The sequence below is a fragment of the Callospermophilus lateralis genome, chromosome 17 (assembly GCF_048772815.1).
Source record: "Callospermophilus lateralis isolate mCalLat2 chromosome 17, mCalLat2.hap1, whole genome shotgun sequence".
NCBI lineage: Eukaryota > Metazoa > Chordata > Mammalia > Rodentia > Sciuridae > Callospermophilus > Callospermophilus lateralis.
Window position 1 is genome coordinate 22,751,129 of NC_135321.1, and position 24,524 is coordinate 22,775,652.

At 40.8% G+C, this 24,524-nt stretch overlaps 1 protein-coding gene across 2 annotated transcripts in view; it reads right to left on the minus strand.

Moving 5' to 3' along the window:
• The window catches only part of Smad4 (SMAD family member 4), a 49,966-nt gene extending 47,620 nt beyond the window's left edge, over positions 1-2,346 (minus strand). The window contains exon 1 of one of the 2 annotated variants that reach the window (XR_013089075.2): positions 1,892-2,346. The gene's annotated coding sequence lies outside the window, so the exon portion shown is untranslated. The remainder of the gene's footprint in view (positions 1-1,891) is intronic. The other variant, XM_076837298.2, reaches the window with a different exon arrangement.
• Positions 2,347-24,524: the final 22,178 nt, after the last annotated feature.

A 24,524-nucleotide genomic window follows, 5' to 3' on the forward strand; every position in this document is an offset into this window, starting at 1 on the left:
CTTCAGTGAAGCACTGACTTCCAAAAAGACTTGATGCATTTTAATGTAAGCAGAATTGCTTTAAGCAGCAAAGGCAACATAAAAGGTCAATGGTCCATATAAAAGTTATTGCAAAATATTTCAAGGTGACTTTCTCAGCATAAATTTTCATTAATTCTAAAACAGATTTGCAGTTGTTTCTAACCTCAAGATTTACATTGAGGGTACTTAGGAAAAACAGAGAAGTAGACTGCAAAATTTTTTAGAAAGATATAATGCCTCTTTAAAGCAAACTCAACCCAAAAACCTTGAAAGCAAAAAAAAAAAAGGCCACTTTATTAATAGATTCATAAAATGTTACATCAATTTTTCTAGAAAGGCTTTTAGTTTTAATTCCAATAACTTAAACCTACATAATTCATCACCACCTAATGATACAACAAATCATAAATTCTTGATCTTCTGCCTCTACTACATTTGTTCTGTAACAAACACATCCAAGGAAACAAAATCATAACAGCATTATGAAAGAAACAGTAAGTAGAAAAGTAGAAACTACATTTTTAAAATGTTAATTACAATTTGTAGTATCATGTACTAACCATATCAGAACTTTCCATAAAGTCCTTACAGGCGGAAAAAAAAGAAAAAGGTACACTTTAGAACTTCATACACTACATGTCAACTGAAATATATAATCTATAGTCTTAGTACTGCATGGCAAAGACAATTCGTGAAATTTACAACAAAAATAATTCAAAAACAGTGTTCAACATCCAATTGCTTTATGAAGTTATGCATTCCTGCATTTTTCAATTAAAACTACATCGTTTCTGCCAGCAAAAAGTACTGAACCTACTTCTTAAAACAAGGAATAATCAAGCTGCTACTGAGACCAAAAGGATGCTAAATCTGGCAAAAGCCAAAGGTTGTTAAAAATTAGCCAAGACTACAAGCATGCAGAATTCAGGATGCTTAAAATGATTACTTTCTTATCTTGTTATAGTTATCATCGCTTTTAAAAAAACTGTCAATTCCACCTTAAACTATGGTCAAAAACTAAAGGCTCTAAGAAACTGATTTCAAAATGAATTAAACTAAACGTGTCTTAAAAAAAAAAAAAAAGTTTTCTAGGGGGGTGGGTGGGTGGATGGGTAATCAATCTACGACAGGGCTTTTGAAGTCTCTCTACACCTGCAAAGGAACCTTTCAACTTAACTATACACACTCCTATCTTTGAAATCTAGCCTGAGAAATCCTAACAGCCAACGCCCTTTATCCTACACCACTTTTGCGCTCTGTACATGTGGTCCTAACAATAAGATAAACTGCGTCATTTATTAGAAGACACGTTTTACTAGAGACGGGAGGAGGTTCGGTTAAGGTGCTAAGAATGTTTCCTGCATGCCGCCATCACCCACAATACCCAAAAAGTAAACAAATCAAAGCTAGAAATGTAAACTGGAATGACACAACCAGAAAGGGAAAGTAAGGGACAAAGAGAAAACAAAAATCTGCTTGAGAAAAAAAAATTAAAAAGATAAACCATTTACTACTTTCATTTAGACCTGGGGCAACAAACACTCCAACTGACCTAACGTGCTGCGCCTAGGCGACAGCGAAACTACTCAAGAACAACAAAGAGGAGCTGCGGCTGCCGCAGGAGTCCCCGTTCGAGTGCAAATAGATAGTCCGACAAACTGCGAGCGGAGTTCGGGGCCGCAGGACCGACCTCGAAACCCGAGGGACTAGCGGCTCCGCGATCCACCTCGGTGGCAGAGCTCGCGCTCGCGGTGGACCTACCGGGCCCGCGCGCTCCCCGCCGCCGCCCGGAGCCCGCCCCGGGGCGGGGAAGCCGCGGGCGGGGCGCGCGGGCCCGGCGGGGGAAGGGGAGGGGACATGGCGCGGTTACCTGGGCTCGGGCGCTGGCGAGGAGAGTTCACTCTCCCGCCGCTGCTCGTCAGCGGACGTGCCGCGCCCGTCGCTTCCCCCGGCGGCCCGGAGTGCTCCACGACCCCCGCCCCGAGGCGTCCGGAGCAGGCCGCCCTCCTCGGCGCCGCGCCGCTGCCCGCGCGGGCCGGGCCGCCGCGAGCTCCCGGGCCGCCCCGCGGCGGGGGGCCTCTCTCTCGTGGGGCGCCCGACTCCCCTCACTCGCTCCTGCCCCTGGGAGGCAGCGAAGCCGAACCGAGGGTGGGAAGACCCTCCTGAGGAGAGCGGGCGGGCGTGAACGCGGGCTCAGTGACCCGAGCCGCTCCGTTACCACAGCGGCGACGACGATCAGGGCCGTGTTGTTGCTGCCAACTTGTCGAGAAGACACTGAGCATGCGCGCGCGGAGACCACATCCGGGTAATTTCAGGGTTTGGCCCTTTTCCCCTGCAGCTCTCCTTTCTCCCGGCTGCCCCCGCCTCCCGCCCCGAGAGAGGGGAGAGTTGCTCTGCGCAGGCGCCCGCGGGGCAGCGCCTGTCCGCGAGCGGCTGCGAGTCCCGTTGAGGACCCGCCCTGGCCGAGCGCGCTGCGCTGTTTGGGTGGACTGAGAGGCGGCTCTAGGGGTTGGTCATCAGAGTGTGGCATCTCTTTGCAAAAGAGTACCCAAGCCACGCGAGAGATCTCGGCGTCCAGTAAGTTGCTTATGGTGAGCGGTCAGCACGGCCTCTTGGGGTTTGGTTTTGTTTCGAAGACCTGCGAGGACTTAAGAGACGTTAACAGCCAAGCACTAACTCGGGGTAGTCGTAGCCGTTTACTTTGGGAAGAAATTGGCGACCGTCTGTATCTTCCATCCCTTTCCCTTTCCACCAGCCCCAAATCACGAATTCCAACGGTATATAAAATCGACAGGTGCCCAGGACAGTGTCAAGGAATTACACGTTCAGAAACCTTGCCAGGTGTCACGAAATGTAAATTGTTGTTGGGAGCGACCTGGGAGACCTCTACACTTCCTATTAATCAGGTTGCTGTTGGATGGGGAAGGCCATAAACTCTACTTTTGATCTTACACTTCTCTGTATTGGCAATTTCATAAGATGAATGCATTTCTTTTGTATTTCAGGATTGGGGGTGTCGCTCAGTGGTAGAGCGCTTGCCTAGCATGCTCAAGGGCCTGAGATCATCCTAAGCAACGCAAAAAATAGTAATAATAAATCTTTTAAAAGTTCCAGAAAACACACGAATTATATGGGGTGGGGGGGTATTTGTTTCTTTTGTTTTCACCTGGCAATAAATAATTCTGTCGGGGTCCCTCCAAGATTAATTTAGACAGTTCTAAGTCATTTCTTAGATTGTGTTGCCCAAAAACAACTACATACACACACCCTGCTCTTCACACACACTGCCGCATTCTGTCCTCCATCACAGCCTGAATTCTTTTCCCTTTTTTACCAGAAAACCATATAGTCTTCAAACTAGTGTTCCCTCTAAGGGAATTCATTTCTGGATCGTCCATTATCATATGTACTATTTTCTAAAATTGCTCAACTTGAGAAGGCAGCTGGGGACACTGCATCTTTCAAAACTGTCCTCACACCTTAGCAAAGAAAATCAAAATTCTCACCGGTTACTAAAGTGACCCAAGACTGTAAAACCTCCAGGGAAATCCAAAGGGATATTTCAAAAATTGGTGTCTGTGCTGAGAAAGTAAATCACCTTAGTGAACGGGCATTAAATTATTTTGCAAGTCCAATGTTTCCAATTCTTTGCTGTCAACAAAATTGAAGGAAGATCTGTCAGCTGACAGATCATTAAAAATGATTTGGTAAGACATCAGTATGTGATTCCTTAGTATTATACTTCAGAAGAGTTTTTAAAATTGGATAACATTGCTATCACTGAAAGTCTTCTGTTCCATCTGTATTATCTACTGCCATATAACAATATTACCATGAATAGAAGAGTTTGAAAGAACACATTTATTGTTCCATAATTTCTGTGGAGTCCAGGCAAGGCTTAGGTAGGCCCTCTGAAAAGTAAGGCTCTACTGGGAAAAAAATCTGTTCCGAAGCTCATGTAGTTGTTGACAGCATTTAGTTCTTTGCAGGTTGCAAGTTTGAGGGCCTCAGTTCCTTGACAGCTGTCACCTGGAGGCCCCTTTAGTTCCTTGCTATGTTGTCCTCTCTGTAGGGAAGCTCACAATATAGCAGTTTGCTTCTTCAGAATCAGTAAACCAGATAGTCTGATCAGGACACTGGTTACTTGTTTTAAAAAAAAAAAAAATTAAGGGACAGTATCTCCAGGCCAGCCCTGACTCAAGAAGTTCTGCCTCAACCCTGAACTGGGACTATAAGCAGGTATCACTAAGCCTGGGTTGGTTACAGTCTTTTGTAACATAATCATGTACACATAAGCACACAAGGCCCAAAGCAAATCACGGGTCTCATCTACACTCAAGGGGACAGGACCACACAAGGGTATGAACATTAAGAAGTAGGGATCATATGGGTCTATGTTAAAATCTGTCTACCACATCATCTATTTATTTATGCAAATTATATTTCCTACAAGTTCAGCCTCTTCTCCAGCAGTGTACTGTGTTTTCTTTCAGGTTCCCTGTACCTTTTTACTTAAGGGAACCTGGATTTTCCCCTGAGATGGCTGCTGCCCCTTCCACTGCTTATATAGTAGCAACTGTGTTTTCAGCCATTGAAATGTTTTCAACCTTTGGCTAAGCCTCTTAGCCAATGCCTAGAGGTCAGGTAAGTCTCTGCTCCTCAACAATCTTGTTATCCAGGACCCCTACCAGTGCCCTCCCTCATTCCCCTTCCTTTTTTCACCATCTGCTGCTTTCAGTTACTAGGTGCCACTTCTGTCCTAATCCTAGGGTAGTTATAAAGTATACTTAAGGGGCTGGGGATGTGGCTCAAGCAGTGGCGTGCTCGCCTGGCATGCATGCGGCCCGGGTTCAGTCCTCAGCACCACATACAAACAAAGATATTGTGTCTGCCGAAAACTAGAAAATAAATATTAAAAAAAAAAAATTCCTTCTCTCTCTCTCTCTCTCTCTCTCTCTCTCTCTCTCTCTCTCTCACACACACACACACACACACACTCACTCTAAATAAATAAATAAATAAAATAAAGTATACTTAATTGATATTCCTAATGCCCCGGTCTCTCAATTCCTTGACTTCTCCAAGGATCTTGCCCTCTAGCCTAACTCAGCCACTCACTCCCTAGGTTATAGCCATGAGAGCCTTATCAAACTCTGCAGCTTTTTCATAACCATAGTTCCAAACATCACACACTCTGATCACCATCTCCTATTTCTAGGTCACTCTGTGTAGTACAATAATCCTTCAGCTTTCACCTCTGCTGCCTACCATTCTTATCCATCTCAAATCCCTGGCCAATCATTGTAATAACTCTTACACCTACCCTCAACCCCCCTTCTTCCTCCCTGTGTCTTCATTGCTTGGCAGAACCACCATCCTGATTCAAGCCAGCTCTCCACAGATTTACTCCACACCAGCACCCATGGATCTGAATATGGCTAGAGAAAGACAATCATACTGACTTGTTTCACTTGAATATCATCACCATGAACCTTGAACCTTAGTGCTACCCGGCAATCTTACTTCCATCCTCCATTCTTTCTAGATTTCATATTTTCTCTTTCCTCTAACCTACACATCCTCCCCTCCATCTCATTCTCAAAGAATAACCTTACTTCCTGTTTCATTGACAGCATTGAAGCAATGATACAAAAACTACCACAATTCTACAATCACATCCACCCCTACCCAGATGTCAGCCTCTTCTCAGCCTCCCCCTCCATTACATAGTTGAATTTCCATGGTGCTACCTAAGGTCATTCCCTCCACTAAGAAAATGTGTTCCTATCCTTCTTGTCTAATCCAGATCATCACCTTCACACTGTTTCCGTATCTACTGGGTCATTCCCATAACCTTGCAAATGTTATTTCTCCAGTCCTAAAAGATTTCTTTGTCCCATTTCCACTGTCAGCTACTACCCATTTCTCTGCTTCCTTTGCAACAAAATTTCTATAGGAATTCTAATATTTTGTGCTAGTTCTTCTACTCTGAAGCAACATAGACACAATATGATTCTGTTTATATAAAGTTCAAAAACATGTCATACACTATTTGTACATGCAGACCACACATACATGTAATAAAATCATATGAGGTTACATATGGAACATATTATAAGTTATCAGGTGAAGTGGTAGGTCTCCCACCATCTCTTCACCCATTCTATCATGGTTTCCTCCTTACTATTCTATGAATATTACTCTTTTCGAGGTCGACAACAAAAATCATAGGCTAAATCCAATGACCTGGTCTCAACTCTCATCTCAACTGACTTGTCTATAACAGTTGACGTAACTAATCACTTGATTCACCCCTCCCCCACCATCTTGGTTTTCCTCCTCCCTGGTACATCCTTCCCTTTCCTCTTCTCTCACACCCCTTAGTCTTATAGTGAGTGACCCAAGACTCATTCCTTGGTCTTTTTTAATCTATACCTACTTCCTTAGTGATCTCCTCTAGACACCTGACTTCCAGTGCCATCTAAGATATATGTTATTGAAGCCAGATTTAAAATTAGGTCAGTGTAGTTTAGGTAAATCGGGTCTAATATCTCTAATATCGAGTGAAATCTAAAATAGAGGCCATGCTGAGAATGAATTCCCGAAAAGTTGAGCAACTCCTGGAATGTTAATGAAGTCCAGGAAACAGCCCCCAACAGATTTAAAGATAGCCCATCCCAAAGAAATGTTAATGAACAGCCCCAGCAGATTTGAAGACAGCCCATCCCAAAGAAGTGTTAATAAAGGCCTTCCTGCCCAGATTACTTCTTTGGCCCACCTGTGTCCCACCCCTCTGGCCTTCCCACCTACCTTCCATCACAGAAAATTATAAAATGGAGAGACAACCGCACTTCCACGGATTCCACCTCTTGGGTCCCCTTCTTCCTCCGGGAGAAGTCTTTTCTGCTGTCCTTTAATAAATTTCTAATTTCTACTCTGACCTTGCCTTGGCGTGCTTCTCTGGTGTTATTCTTCAGCATTGGGGAAGCAAGTGAAAGGATAAAAGAAACTGAAGTTACAATGTAAAGGACCAGGCATTGTAAAGCTGCTTCTATAAGCTGCAAAGCCTGAGTTAAAATGTAAAGGACCAGGTATTGTAAAGTTTCTGAACTGCACTCAGAACCTGAAATTCCTGTGGCAGTTAAAGACAATACCCGGAACTGCCCATTAGATATGTGTCAAAATTCCCCCCCCTTGACCACCTAGTTGCTTAACAACCCGGACCCCAAGCAGCTCAGCACGTATGCACTCCGGGGCCTAAACCAATCAGTTTGAATGTATACCCCGCTTTAGGACTGACCTATCACCCCCGCCCAACCTGTTCCCGCCAATGAATGTACTAATCATGTTTGAGAGTTGTTGTTTGATTTTCCCGCGCCTCATGATGATTTGCTCTGATGTATGCAAAGCCCCCGCCCTCCCCAAAAAGTGTACTTAAGCACTGCTTAACCCCTGCTCGGGGCTCTTGGCCGCTCTCCCTTCTTGAGTGAGCATGGAGCCCCAGCTAGCTGGAACTTCAATAAACCCCCTTTTGCGGTTGCATGAGTCGGTCTCTTGGTGGTCTCTTCCTCCGTCATTCGCCGGTCCCTTACACAAGGACTCACCAGTCAACAGCGGTAACATTATCATTATTTTGATTACAAGTCCCAAATTTTTATATCAAGCTCCAACCTACCCACATCCCAGACTCTGATATCCAGCAGTGTACTGTGTTTCCAATACCTAACATATCACAAACTGAACAATATTCTCTCAAACCTTTTCAATCCACCAGCTTTTCAGTTGATGACAACCCCATCCTTCATGTGGCTCAAACTAGGACCCCTAAAATCTTACCCCTAAAATCATCCCTCTTTCTCCTACATTCCACGTTTTGTTCCAAATCTGAGCATCCTTTACCCCTTCCCTGCTACCTCCTGTCTCAGCTACTATCATCTCATACCTGGATTAGTCCTCTCAAAGTTTTCCCTGTTCTGTGCTTGCCCCCTCTCAATCTAATAGCTTGAATGACCCTCTGAAAATACAAGTCATCCCTGCATTAAATGCTGCTTATTTCATTCAGAGTAGGAATCAACTTCTTTACTATAGTTCAAAAGTTTCTGTAAGATCAGCACCACCACCTTACCCAGATCATTCATTACCTGTGCAGTCCTATTCTCCTCTCCTTTTTGTGAATCACTCTGCTCCAGACTTTCTGACCTCCTTTTTTGACATGGGAGGATGCCACATATGTTTCCATGGCCCTCTGGTACACATTTCTCCCAGAAACCTTCACTGCTAACTCCTTGCCTCCTTTGGTAAAAAGTCCACCTTTCAATGCGATCCATCATGACCTTCTGAAAATCACAATTCATAACTCTCACTCTGTGCCACAAATCTGCCTTACCTAGCTCTCTCTTTTCCCATGGAACTTATTTATTATTGCCTACCACTCCTGCACGCTCGAATATAGGCTCCAGGAAGGCAGGGATTCATCTGTAGTGTTTACTAATGTATCCCAAGTGCCTACAGTAACTATTGACATATAGGAGGTCCTCAATAAATCTGTGGAATGAATGAAGACTGTTTTTATACTTCTATCTATAAAAATTAAAACTAGGAGTAGAGTTGACTGGATACTATTACCCTTGGGCAAAGATACTCTATACTTTTAATTTTAACAGTATATCAAAATTTTTAATATTTTATATGATTTAGGTTGGTTAGGAATTTTTATATTAATTATACAACCAAGATAGGTTTCTGAAGCTTAAGAGACTCCATTTTAAAAAAAGAATTTTGTGGAGAAATATGATAGGCTAATCAATAAAAGACATTCCAGCTTAAAATATTATACTAACATACTCAGGGACAAGTGTAATGAAAATACAAGATAAGAGATGAAACAGTGATATGAAATTTCTTTTAAAGAACAGCTTGTTCATGTATTTTTTAAGTGGATGATAGATGCATTAGGATATTTAGAATCCCTTGGATACACTTAAAGAATGATGTAACAATCTTATTTTTAAATGCCAATACTTAGATTAAGACAGAAATAACAATAGCTTGCCATTATTTAAACCTATGATGAAACATTTTAGATGTAACCTTTAAAGGTCCAAGAAGAAACAAAGTTTTTCAGATTTCTTTTAGGAGGAATGCAAGCAAGAAATGTTGCAGACCACAATCCAAAGCACTGGAAGTGAGCCTCAAACTACCTTCTGTCCTGGGGCTTATCCAAATGGAACATCTGGATTCCCACATGCTCTCTGACCTGGACAGGCAGAGGCTCAAAAGCTTTCATTTCCTTTGTTTTCTTTAGAGGCTCCACCTCCCAGGAGTAGGAGCTTTCTTTCCCAGGGTGAGGGGAATGCCTGGCATTAACTTCTTCATCCTAGGGTTGAAGAGTTCCCATCTCCAGCCCTGCCCATCTAGGCAGGACTAAAATGAAATATTCTGTGGAACCCACCTATCCATTGACAGCTTCAGGCACTCATGATATTTTAATGTTAACACATAACACTGATTAACTAAATGCTTCAGAGTTTTTCCCACAGTCCTAAAAGCAAAGTAATAAACTGTCATCACCTTTGGCTTGACATGTAGAAGTAATATTTGAGCATAACTTTGATGTACATTTGACCATAAAGCTATTTGTCTTCTTAACTTTAGAGGCCACAGATCTGATTGAGAGAACATGGGTGGAGCTAGGTCTCCATTTTTATTTTTATTTTTATTCTTTTTTAAAAAAGCTATAAGAGCTGCTGTTTAATGCCAGATCCAGCAGAGGCTGCAAGGCAGCTGTGGACAGAATCCCAAGGGGGGAAAGGGGTGGACCAGGAAGGAAGGAATTAGGTGGGTGGGGAGAGAAAATCCCAGCCCACCTTTGTCCTGCATCAGTCCTCAGTGTTCACAGAGGCTGGGAGGCCAATGACAGTGAAGGATGCTGCAGTTCCACACCCCTGGGTGGACCCCAGTCCCTCCATTCATGCAATACCAGTGCCTAGCAGGTGCCAAGTTCTGAGGGATTCAGAGAAAAATCTCCTGCAGCATAAGTCCTTAGGCAGCTCCCAGTCTAGTTGGGAAAGAGAAGGATGTTAAAAAAATTAAAAATTTCTGAAGATGTGGGAGTGGAATATTTCCAGAAGTAAAAAGGGGGTGGGGAAGAGAGAGAAGGAATCTGGCCCAAGGGGGTTCAAAAGTCTTCAGAGATAGTAACATTCCAGCTGGATCTTGAAGTGAAATAGGAGTTGACCAGCAGAAGAGAATGGAGTGGGAACTTTCATGGCAAAAGAAACAGCCTGGAGATATGGACGTGGTTGGTGTGTTTGAGGGATGGTTAAAAAAATATTTTTAATATGTAGCCATGGATATACTTGCCCTTATATACAATAAAACTATTTATAAAATGTTACACATTGTATTATTTGCCATAACAGATATACAAAGCTCAACTGTTTATCAAAAAAGGGAACTATACTTGAATATGACATATCTATAAACAGAACACTACATAAGATAAAGATGTTTTCTGTTACCATATGGAAAAGTCTTTTTTTTAAATATATTTTTTTTAGCTGTTGATGGACCTTTAAGGTTTTACTACCAACTGAAAGAGTAGAGTCCAAGAATAATGCAGATATTATGCTATCTTTGTATTTAAAAGGAGGAGAAATAATATTTATTTATAACAACTATAGTTGTACAAAGTGGGATAAGATCTGGCCGATGGGGAAGGTATAAGAAAAATTTTTTCACTGTATAATTTCTTTTTAAACCATGTAAATGCATTACCTTTTTTAAAAATTGATGGAAACTTGATTCAAACTTGAAATTCAAAGTTCCAGACTGTCTGCAATACATATTCTTTCTTGGCGGGGGCGGGGGGATACTGATGCTTGAACCCAGGAGGACTTAACCACTGAGCAACACTTCCAGCCCTTTTTAATTTTGGAGACAAGTTGCTTGGGCCTCTGTAAGTTGCTGAGTCTGGCCTAGGGCAACACATATTCTTATTCCTCTTTGTTAAGACTCAGAGAGTCTCAGGAATGGCTGATGTTTATGAGAGTTGGCTACCCTTCTTCCTGCTCCAGACTCTGGCTCCCTAATGACAGGTCCTCCTTCTCCACCTTCTCCAGGTACTAACACCAGGCTTGTGTGCAGCAGTGTCAGAAAAATGCTTAGTGAATGAATGTTTGGAGCAGAGAAATGGGAGATGAGACTAGGAAGACAGCTTTGGGGGAAGACATGATGATGAATTGAACTCCACTTGGGCCAGATATATTTGCACATCTTGAGTTTTATTGAGATATAATTTACATATTTAAAACTTTTTCAGTATTTTATTGCATTTCAATAAATGAATATGCCATGTAACCACCACCACAATCAAGTCTAGAGCACTTCATCGCCCCCAAAAGCTTCTTATGTCTCTTTGCAGTCAGTGCCAACCCCATCATCTGATCTTGCTCCCTGTTCCTAAGATTTGAGTTTTTCTAGAATTCCACAAAAAATGCAGTCTTACAGTACGCAGTCTTTTACATCTGGATTCTTTAACTCAGCATTCTTTAACTCATTCCGAGATCCAAAATGCTGTGTGTATCAGCTCCTTTTTATTGCTCAATAGTATTCCACTGCATGTGTATACAAACCATAGAAACAGATTCATAGCTTAGTTGTTGTCAGAGAATGGGAGTAGGGAAATGGGAGATACAGTCTCCCCATGACACTCTTTCTTTCTTTCTCTGGTGCTGGAGATTGACCCCAGTGCCTCACATATGCTAGGCAAGTGCTGTACCACTGATCCACACCCCCAGCCCTATGGTCTCTTTTTGGGTTGATGGAAATGTTCTGGAATTAGCTAGTGCTGATGGTTATGCAACATTATGAATATACAAAAAGACACTGAATTATATACTTTTGAAATGGCTAAAAGGGTGGGTTCTATGATATATAGACTTTATCTTTAAAAAATTCAAGCATGATTACTGAGCAAACAGTCTTTGGAGGCAGACTGACATGGTTGGGGTCCGTATTTCATGAGAACCTGGCAAAAATTCTAAGTCTCCATTTCTTCATCTGGAAAAATGATGGTAAAAATAGAGACCATCTCACAGGGGGTGGTGAGGACTGAATGAGGGGACGGATGCGTGCAACTAACTCCACATGGTACTGACAAGTGCCTAATCGGTAGCAGCTACTCCTTAAGCCACCTACACCTGCCATATGTCAGGCCTGTCACATGTCTTATTTGATCCAGCCTGAAGCAGGGACTATTCTCAATCGACAGGTGGTGAAACTGAACCATGAAGAGATTAAAAAGTAACTTGTTCCACATTGGGGGACATTCTATCACTGGTCTATAATTTTCAAAAATGTCAGTGCCATAAAAGATAAAGACAGACTAAGGAACTGTTCCAGAGTGAGGAAGATTAAATAGATATGACAATTAAATGCTCTGTATAATTCTGCAGTGAGTCTGAGGGAAAACATTTTTTTTGCTGTAAAGGACATTATTGGGACAATTGAGAAAATTGGAAAATGGACTATAGGTTAAATTATAATATTGAATGAATTTTATAACTGTGGCGGGCAGTGCCAGGACTGCAGAGAGACAAGAAAGACTCCTCAGGTGCAGAATCAAAGCACCCCATGGAGACCTTCCTTGCCTCCTCTGGCTCTTACTGGGTGGTGTGGTTGTCACAGAATGTCCTGTTCTTAGAAAGTACACACTGGGGTTTTGAGTGTAAAGTCATACCAGTATAGGCAAATGGCTCTCCAAATAGTCCAATAATAATATTGATGGAGGCAGAGAGAGAAAATGTTAAACCATATGTGGCAAATGTTAATAAATGATGAATCAAGGTTAAGGGTATACAGAAGTTGTACTATTCTTGCAAACTTTAAGTTTCAACTTAAAAAAAATTTAGGTCACTTTTTGGGGTAATCAAACCAAAGACTCCTGCAAAGCCCACACCTTCCACTCAGCCACATCCCCAGCCCCAGAGCTGGAAATGAACTCTGCACAGCTCCAGCCTTCTACTCTGTACCCCAAATAACTGTAGCATGAAGCCAGGGTCTCAGAGGGCCTTCTGACAGGTGCCTCAGAGCAGCATTTCTCCAACTTTAACATGCACACAAATCACTTGGGAATCTTGTTGAAAGGTGGGTTCTGATGCAGTGAATGGGAGGTCATTAAGACTCGAGAGTCTACATTCCTAACAAGCTCCTTGAATGAGGACAATGTTGCTGGTCCCTGGACCATGTGGTTCCAGAGGCAAGGCTCTAGACTATGGCCTACACCTGTAGGGCTTAAAATACAAAATGTATTGGGGAGGGAAATGAAGGAAAGGAAATTGAATGATACAGGAGACACTCCACTTAAGATGCTTTTTGATGATGAGCTTTCTTTTTTCTTTTTCTTTTTCTTTTTTTTTTTTGTTACAGATGGTTTATTTTATTTATTTATTATTATGTGATGCTGAGAATTGAATCCAAGGCCTCACAGGTGCTAGGCAAGTGCTCTACCATTAAGCTACAACCCCAGCCCCGAGCTTTCCTTTTTCATATGTTCTATCATTCTATAAACATGCAGAGTGAGCCCCCCAGGTGCATAATTTAGAATCAGAACCGGATGGTGACAAACATTAATTGAACCAGTTATAATTCAGCCAATCTTTCCCTTCCCCCAGGAGTCTCCAAATCAGTCTCCAAGCAGTTTTTAGCCCAACGAGTGAACCTGGCAACTAGCAGTCACAAGAGAGAACATTGCACGCAGGGAGTGCTGAAATGACAAGTTCATCAAGAACAACAACACAAAATTAAAAGTTGGCAATTGTGCAACAGAATCACGTTAGTGATTAAAAGATTCTTCTAATGGGGATTTGTCTTGCATCTCTTTTGTTTTCAACTTTCAGGGGGAAACTATCCTAACACTACCGAATTCCTTTTTTTTTTTTTTTTTTTTGGCAGCAGTGGGTATTGAACCCAGGGGAGCTCTACCACTGAGCTATACCCCCGGCTCCTTTTAAAATTTTTTTTAGTTTTCAACGGACCTTTATTTTTTATTTATTTATATGCAGTGCTGAGAATTGAACCCAGTGCCTCCACACATGCTAGGGAAGCACGGTACCACTGAGCCACAACCCCAGCCCTCAAATTATATTTTAAGACAGGTTCTTGCTAAATTGCTGAGGTTGGCCTGAAGCTTGTGACCCTCCTTCCTTAACTTCCCAAGTAGCTGGAAATATAGGCGTGTGTCACCCCGCCAGGCTGTTTTCATATTTTTAAAATGTTATTCTTGGGAGATAAACCTGAGGAAAATAATTAACTTAACTTAGGACCAAAATCACAATCATATTTTTTTAAAGATCCAGGGATAATCCAGGGCCACACTTTAGCAGTGGAAATTGGGCCCAGCAGACAGGCACTGAAGAGAGATGGATACTGAGAGCATCCGAGCAGGCTTCTACATCTCACCTCCTCAGCAGGCACTGCAGGAAGGGTGATGGGTGGTTCTAAGAGTCCTCAAGAAAAGGTGGCTTGCAGAACCCTCACCTCCCTGAGCCCCCAGGACACTGACCTCTCTGAGTTCTGTCCCTTTCTCTCCACAGCTGCTGCCTATCTGCTTTTGCTTCTTCCCCTTTCCTCTCCGTGGCTGACTTTCACTTCCCTGGCACTTCTGACCAGCTTCACCAGCTGCTGCCTTTGAACTTGTCCCCACACTTCCTTCCCTCTGTGCTGCCATCGCCTGTACCATCCAAGGGAGCCAGGTCCTGAGAAGAGCTGGGGCCTAGGGAAGAAATGAGAACAACATACCCCCAGTCCCCACCTCCACTCCAAGGCCACTGACTGTGGCTATTTTCCTCTCTCCATTTCAGGGAGGCTGATTCCCAGGTCACCTCCCACCTGGTTTAACAATAACACTGAACCTCTTTAAGAGAAATGCCCTGGTCAAAAGCCCCCTTTCCCAGCACACAGATAATTGACATCACCAAGGAGTTGTGAAATTGGTCTGAACTTAACAGTTAAAATGCAAGGTTGGACTCCAGTCTGAACCGCAGTCCAGCCTCCTTGGAAAATATTCTTTGTTGGAGGGTTTGACACAAAGATCCGGGAATGTGGGTTTAGGAGTCCTGCCCCTACAGCCTACTCTCCATCCTCACTGCCCTCCTGAGGGGAAAATCCAGATGGGAATCTTCAGCCAAGGCCAAAGCCACAGAGGACAATCACAGGCCCAAGCCTGTGGGGAGAGGAGAATTGTCTTTCCACCCTCCTCCATCTGTCCAAGTCTTATTCATCCATGAGGTCCAGCTCTCCTCCTACCGATAACTCCTTCCACTGATCTCATCCAAACAACCACAAGCCACTCCTCAGGCCCTTGATTCTGCACTGTCTTATCTGTTTGTATTCTACTTCATTAGAAGACAGTAGTGCAGAGGCTAAGGTTACACATAGGCTTTGAAGTCCAATGGACGAAGCCACTCAAATCCTTGCTCCATTGCTGTGTACTCCTGGGCAAGTTACTGACCCTAGCTCGGATTCAGTGACTTCATCTGTATAAGTGGGTATCGCAACACGAGTTAATTTATTTTCGCCAGGGGTTAAATGACACTCCCAACAAAAATGTATTGAGTGTCTACTGTTTTCCAGACACTACCCTAGATGGGGACAGTGCATATGAGGCAAATGCCCTACCTATAAAGAGCTTCCATTCTAGTGGGCAATACATATGATAAGCATGTAACCAAATGAAAAATATAACTAATCATCTACTATTGCCATTTTTGAGACCATAGAGTGATTATTATATTTGGAGAAAGAATAGAGTGCTATTTAATATAGGACAATTGGGGAGGTTCTCTGAGGTAACATTTGAGCAAGAGCCTGGATGATGTAAAGGAGTGAGCTATGCACAAATTTGGAAAGAGCAGATGTAAAGATCCTGAGGTAGAAATAAGCTCAGTGTAGTCACAAACCAGGAAAAAGGACAACACGGTGAGGGAAGGTCAAGAGAGAAGGAGCTGGGGAGGAGGTGAGAGCAAAATAGACCTTAAGGTAGAAAACATCATAAGGGACAAAGAAAACTTTATATACATTACAGATTATGAACTATATCCACCTAATAATAGAGCTTCAAAACATATAAAGCACCAATAGAAAAATCAACAAGTGTAACTGGAGAAATTAATAAACTCCCTTAGAAACTAACAGATCAGTTTTTAAAAGTGAAGATAAAATGTTTTTGAATGACTCTTTTGGTAAGTTCAGTCTAATAGGTTTTTTTTTTCATTCTGAGAAAATGTAATTTTTAAATTTAAAAGACCTTTGGTTTTGTTGTTGTTGTTGTTCTTATTAGTTATACATGACAGTAGAATGTATTTTGACATATTATACATATATGGAGTATAACTTTTCATTCTTCTGGTTGTACATGATGTGGAATTATTTTGGTTGTGTGTTCATACATGAAGATAAGAAAGTAATGTCTGGTTCATTCTACTCCCTTTTCTATTCCCATTCCCCTCCCTTCCTTTCATTCTCTTTTGTCTAATCCAAAGTTCTTCTATTCTTTCCTAACATCCCCACCCCACTCTTATTGTAAAGTTAGTATCCATATATCAGAGAAAACATTTTGGTCTTTGGTTTTAGGGGATGAGTTATTTCACTTAACATGATATTCTCCAGTTCCATCCATTTACCGGCAAATGCCATAATTTCATTCTTTTTTTATGGCTGAGTAATATTACATTGTGTATATATACCACATTTTCTTTATCCATTTATCTGTTGATGGGGACCTAGGCTGGCTGCATAGTTTAGCTGTTGAAAATTGAGCTTCTATAAGCATAGATGTGGCTTAGTCACTATAGTGTGCAGATTTTAAATCCTTTGGGTATAAACTGAGGAGTGGGATAACTGGGTCATGTTTTCTGAGGAATTTCCATACTGCTTGCCAGGGTGGTTCAAATGAAGAATATTTCTCCTTTTCAAGAACACATGGAATAATCACAAAGATCAGTCTTATATTAGTCATTTATCTCAAAAAAATCCCAAAATCTTAACATCATATAGCCCATATTTTCTGACCACATGTAATAAATTTGAAAAGCAATAGAAAAATTAAAAACTTTGAATGTTTTTCTCCTTTTGTTTTGTTTTGAAAAACAACAAATAGGCAACTGTAAAAAAAATTTAAAAGAATAGCTTAAAATTCAAAAATGTGTGGAAATGTAAAAAACTACCACTTAATACTGAAATAAAGAAATAATAATAAATACATTCTTACATTGAAATCTTCATGTGTCAAAGTGTATTTAAGTTTGTATATAAAGGGGATTTATAACATTGCATATGTTTATTTATCAAATAAAAATCTCTCAAGTCAAATGAGCCAAGTGGTCAGTGCAAACATCCCAAAGAAGTAAATGGGAAGTAAAAAATAAAAAAGGAAAAAAATCAATGATATGAGGTACTAGGGCAGGGGAGAGAAAAGCAATAAAGAAGTACAGCCAAGAGTGGTGGTAACACACTCCTGTAATCTCAGCTACTCAGGAGACTGAGGCAGGAGGACCTTGAGTTTGAGCCCAGCTAACAACATAGTGAGACCTCCATCTCAAAAATAAATAAATAAAAAGGAAAAACAAAATCAGAAGATAGGGTACTGGGGTTGTGGCTCAGTGGTAGAATGCTTGCCTAGCATGCGTGAGACACTGGATTTGATCCCGAGCATCACATAAAAATAAATAAATAAACACAATAAAAGTATTTATCTATAACTACAAATAAATATTTTTAAAAAATGTTCTCAGTAATGCCAATATAATTACTCATTGCTTTATTCTTTTCTACACACTAACACTCACTAAATAACAATATCAAAACTCTACCAATGATATTATAAAAAGTTTTATATATATATGTATATATATGTATACACACATACATACATATATATATATGAGAGAGACATATATGTATATGTGTGTTACCATTCTTTTGTTCTTGGGTATGTCTCACTAGAATTGTAGAGTTGAATTATTTGTTTTAAAGTAATTTGGAATAGCATCTCTCTATGTACGCCAATGTATATGGAGTTTTCACTTATTTCATTTTGTTCTATTTATTTATTTATTTAGTTGTTTTTGATATTGGGGGATTGAACTCAGGGCCTCTAGCATAATTTTCACTTTTAGGGATTGCTTTTCAATTTCAGTTTAATTTTTTTGTGTGTGTGGGTGGGTACTTAGGGGTACTCAGCCACATCCCCCAGCTCTAGTTTGTATTTTTATTTTAGAGACAGGGTCCTCACTGAGTTGGCTTAGGCACCTGCCATTGCTGAGGCTGGTTTTCCGGAGAGTTCAAAACCAGCCTCAGCAATGGCAAGGTGCTAAGCAACTCAGTGAGACCCTGTCTCTAAATAAAATACAAAATAGAGCTGGGGATGTGGCTGAGTACCCCTAAGTACCCACCCACACACACAAAAAATTAAACTGAAATTGAAAAGCAATCCCTAAAAAGTGAAAATTATGCTAGAGGCCCTGAGTTCAATCCCCAATATCAAAACAACTAAATAAATAAATAAATAGAACAAAATGAAATAAGTGAAAACTCCATATCACATTGGCGGTACATAGAGAGATGCTATTCCAAATTACTTTAAAACAAATAATTCAACTCTACAATTCTAGTGAGACATACCCAAGAACAAAAGAATGGTAACACACATATACATATATGTCTCTCTCATATATATATATGTATGTATGTGTGTATACATATATATACATATATATATAAAACTTTTTATAATATCATTGGTAGAGTTTTGATATTGTTATTTAGTGAGTGTTAGTGTGTAGAAAAGAATAAAGCAATGAGTAATTATATTGGCATTACTGAGAACATTTTTTAAAAATATTTATTTGTAGTTATAGATAAATACAACACCTTTATTTTATTTATGTATCTTTATGTGGAGCTGCGGTGTCAAACCCAGGGCCTCACACATGCTAGGCAAGCACTCTACCACTGAGCTACAGATCCATCCCCTTATTAAGAACATTTGACAGTATATTATGTACTGGCTTATGTTAAGACCTCACCCCTAGAAATATGGAGGCAGATGCTTTGACTAGGTTGTATGCCCTGACAGAGGACCTAACTCTACAGGTATATGGAAAGAGTAAACATAAAAGTGCTAAAGTAGGATGGAACATAGTTTAGGAGACAGGAATGCCTCAAAAACATAGTGCCTTGGTTGATGGCATCTGTGTTTTTACTCCTTCAGAGTGATTGTATTGATTATATTGACCCTTTGCCAAAGAGTAAGAACATCAATATGCTTTGACATATGTAGGCGGAGTTCCTGGCCTTATGCAAGCCTTTCCTAGCAAGAGAGCTAACCAAACTGCTACTGTCAAAGCTTTTGAGAAGATGGGTAATAATGGCATATGCCTGTAATCCCAGCAACTCAGAAAGGAAAGGCACACGATCACAAGTTTGAGTCCAGCCTGGACAACTTAAGCAAGAGTCCAACAGGATCAATGGGGACCAAGGTAGGAGGGTCACACCTGTGGGCTAAAGAAAATACCACAGGGCATTACAGCCAGCCTCTTGGTCTGTCATGCCATTGGCTGACAGTTTTAGAAATCACTTGTGGATGTTGGCCATGTCATTGACCAACATGTAAATATGCTCCACCACATCAGCCCCCAGCTGCTGCCACCGTGTGGTCTAACAGAGACGATGACACTAGGATTTATCTTGCTGGATGGTGCAGATGGACCTTTACAAGGCCCTAATAAACATTTATTATTCCATCTTTAGCTGCAGCCTTTTTGCCGTTTTTGCCATTTTCTCTGAAACCTATGCTTTTATCAAAACTGAATATTGTATTCATAAACTTGAGACCGAATCTAATATATTTGATTTATGTCAGGTATAAAAACTCAAAGTAACTCCTTATCTGATCCTGCCCTTTCTATAGGGGACATATGAGGCCTGTTTAGTTCCTGGATCTCCTGGTGGGAAAAACTGGTTGCTATTTTCATTTGTGTAGCTGTCCTCTCTCTTCACTCCCATGTGGACCCTACAAGCCAGACAAATGGCCTCATGCTGAAATCCCTTGCAGACTCATGGCACATCACAGAAGAGGAAGCACATGAGATTGTAAGAGTCAGATACAAGGGATGGAATATAGGGGTTCAGCTTGACCCATTGCAGCCATCTTGATGCCTAACCACCATGATTGCCTCTGTATAACTTTAGTCTATTTCCCCACAGTTTCCCAGTACGTAAAAAAGAAATATACCACTAGAATGGCAAGTGGAACTTTACACTTGTACCCTGGCACCATCAGTGCCAGGAATGTGCCTGACATCTTTGATATTAGCTTGAAATATACCAAGTACATTCTAACTTAAATGTGCTTTTATCCTGATGACTTTAGAAGCACCCTCCTTTTATCTATCTATCTATCTATCTATCTATCTATCTATCTGCTTATTTATATGCAGTACTGAAACCAGGAATGTTCTACTACTGAACTATATTCCCAGCTTTTTTTTTTTAAAGGGTCTCAATGAGTTGCACAGACTGGCCTCAAACTTACTATCCTCCTGCCTCTGCCTCCTGAGTTGCTAGATTTCGAGGTGTGTGCTACCACACCCAGTCTCTAGAAGCTCCCTCCTTTTGACCCAAGGCATAGGAATTAACTGATCTTGCTGCCACTGAATACCACACTTCTGTCAGTAAGTCCCCAGTATATTGCACTCTGTACAATTCTGGAACTGTCTGCCTCTTTCTTTGATCTCAGTACCTGGCAACAGTTCTCATATGCTGGGACTGGGTAGCTCTAAAACACTTCTTATAAAAAGGACACAGGATGAGTCAGAGTCAGAGAAGGACTTGATATGGTGATGAAAGCAGAGACTGATATGATATACTTCAAAGATGGAGGAAGGGACCATAAGCCAAGGAATACAGGCAGCCACTGGAAGCTGAAAAAAGACAAAGAAATTGTACCTCTAAAGAGCAAAGCAGCCCTGTCAGCAAGTTGACTTTGGGACAGTGAAACTACTTTTGGATTTCTGACCTCCAGAACAATAAGATAATAAATTCCATGGTTTTGGGTTTTATTTGGAGGGGTACTGGAAATTGGATACAGGGGCACTCAACCATTGAGTCACATGCCTAGCGCCTACCCCCCTTAAAAATTTTAATGAACACAGTACCTTTTTATTATGTATTTATTTATTTTTTACATGGTGCCAAGGATCAAACCCAGTGCCTCACATGTGACAGGCAAGCACTCTACCACTGAGCCACACTCCTAGCTCCCAGCACCCCCCCCTTTTCCCCTTTTTGTATTTTATTGGAGACAGGGTCTCACTGAGTTGCTTAGGGCCTCACTAAGTTGCTAAGGCTGGCTTTGAACTCATGATCCTCTTGCTTCAACCTCCCAAACCACTGGGATTACAGTCGTGTGTTACCATACCTGGCTTTCATGTTGTTTTAAGTCACTAAGTTTGTTGTAATTTGTGATAGTAGCAATAGAAAACTAATATACCTGGGGTTCATTATTGCATATAAGCATTTTCATCCCTCTCCCCTGTAAATTCTGAACCCATAGGTCTGAGTTGGGAGTACAGTCATCTGTTTTATAACCCCAGCCAAATTCTGCACCACTGCTTTTTCTGATAACAGACCTCCATCTGCTTTGGCTACAAGTATGGAGATGTGATTGGCCACCCTGGCACTCCATTGCCCTGGAGCTTGAATCTGGTCAACATATGAACCTATGGCTCACATTGACCAATCACAAGCCTTCTCTGGGAATTTATATCTGAAAGTCAGAAGAGATGAGTGTTGTTTCTTTGGGCTGGAATTTGGTTGAAGACTCAAAGATGCCATGCTAGGACTGTCTGCTGTGCCTGGCAGTGATCTTCTCTGACTAAATGGAGAAAGCAAATCTGCAGTGGGAAAGAAGATAGATAATAAACAGAGGGAAGCAGAGTCCAATGTTAGAGAGAGAGAGAGAGAGAGACAGAGAGAGAGAGAGGAAAAACCCTAGTCCTTTGATCCTCTGGACCCAGTTGCATGTGTTACTGATACTATCCCTATTCTTTTGACCTATGAGAAATCAATAAACCCTGCTATCATTCATGTTCATTGAACTGGTTCTTAGTTCCTTGAAATGTAAAGACTTCACCTAGTCTGCCTTTCTCTCCACCTACTTCTGTGTCCAACATCAACCACTTCGTCCTTGACTGTGCTAGTGTACCCTAGTCTTATCAGAATGTATATACAAATTACGTAGAGATTTTAGTCTTTGGTGTCTGCCACTCATTCTAATGCCTTTACAGAACTCTTTCTGGCTCAACCACATACACTTTCCAGCAACTGCATGTTCAGGCTGACTTCTTCTCTTCCTCCTTTACTACCTTCTACTCCTCCTTCTTTTGTGCTGCTGAGGATCAAAACAGGGACCTTGTGTAGCTAGGTTCATGCTCTAGCCCTGAGTTACATTTCCAGCCCCTCTTTCTTCTTCTGATTTCTACTCCTTTTCATCTATTTGATGACAAGAAATTCTGAAATTCTCTTCCAGTGAAAACAAATGCTGCAAAACCCATGATTTCTTTTGTTCAAGGTTTTGTTCTACAAAATACCTTCTGTTTTACATTTTGTGGGGGGTTATAGGCATCTTTAGCTTGAAGTGAGTAGTAAAAAGGTTGAGTATTAATTAGAAGATTCTCCCCCATTTACATCTAGTAACTTCCAGTTACTTCATTGATGATTCTTGCCTGTCTTTCATTTCTAAAGTTTCTCAGCTCTAGAAGATGCAGGTAATCATACACTATTATCTAAAAGATTTGCCTGGTGTAAATCCTCATTTCCAGGAAGATGGGCCTATAGCACATACAAGGTGGGATTTACCATAGACTTTATTAAAGGCGGTCTTTGCTAAGACCACCATTTGTAAGTACTATCAAGTTCTTTCTTGATTTGGGCTGTAAAACTTGGTAAAAGTAAATGGAAATTCCTATTATTTCCCTCTGCAAATAAAATGGAAAGGACACTTGGCGACTAATCAGGACACATAAATATATCAGGTTTATCATGATTTATCACAATTTACAATTTATCACAATTTAGTAAATGTACACAGGTCAGTTAATACCTATTGCTTCTAATTTCTTCATCTTTAAAATGGAATTTGTGATATTCCCCTGCCTATTTAACTGACTGAGTGGTGTAAAAATTAAACAAAGTACATAAATGTAAGTTGTTATTATGTACTATAAAAATGTAAGGTAAAATTATAATGCCCTAGTCCTAGACATCTTTATTCAAGCCTGGGACTATAGTATTGTGTCTTTCCTACTTACCAAGATTGAAAAAGTAGAGCCAGGCATGGAAACTCACACCTGTAATCCCAGCAACTTGGGAGGCTGAAGCAGGAAGATGGCAAGTTCAAGGCTAACCTGGGCAAACTTAGTGAGACCCTATCTCAAAACAAAATTTAAAACTGGCTGAGGATGTGACTCAGTAATAGAGTGTCCCTGGATTCAATCCCTACAAAAAGAAAGAAGGAAAGAAATGCTTCTTATAAACCAGTTAATCAATATCCATACATTATAAGTTAAGAATTGTGCAAACCTACATATTCAGCAACAGTAAATTTGTAACATTAGGATACTACTATATGCAAACGGTTAAAGATTCAAAGTAGGGAAGCACATAACAATCTAAATAGATGCTACAAATTTCTGCAAAACATGACTAAAAATGCTCTTCAGCAGATGCTTCAAAACTCTCTCTGAATTACAGCTTTTGAACAAAACAGAAAAAAAAAAAAACAATAGATTTGGACCACAGATCTCTAAAATTCCCTCCACCCCCACAACTGTCTTTACTTAGTACTAAATTTAGAGCAGATGGAGAAACCAGCAAGCAAGACAATGCTTGCATCTGCTAATAAATTAATACTGCTGAGCCAAGCAAGTAGAAAAATCTCAAGGGGTCTATACATGTTAGCACAGCTACAAATAATGCAAGCATTTCTGCTTTTGAGGAATTTATAATGTATACAATTTAGAAATAATAATGTTTACTAATACTTACTGAGTCTTTAAGAATACTTATTAAGGACTTCTCAATTCATTGAAGCTTCCCAACAACTCTATAAAATAGTTATATTATCCAGTTTATTTAGAAAGTATTAATTCTCATAATGTGCGTGTACACACATTAAGTGTCTTTGCCCTCTAATCATATGGGTCATGACAGAGTTGGAATTTTGAAGCCCATGCTCCTAATCATGATGCTACTCTTCGAAAAAGAAACAGAGCTAGGAAGGAATGCAATGTTTTTTTACTTCATTTTATACTTATTATGTATTCCTTATTATTTTTTAGAAGTGTAACATACTCAAGTTATAATGCTCTACAGGTCTGTATCATAGCACTTATGGTGAGCCTTGCACATGGTAGATGCTCAGAATCTATCTATTTGATCATGGA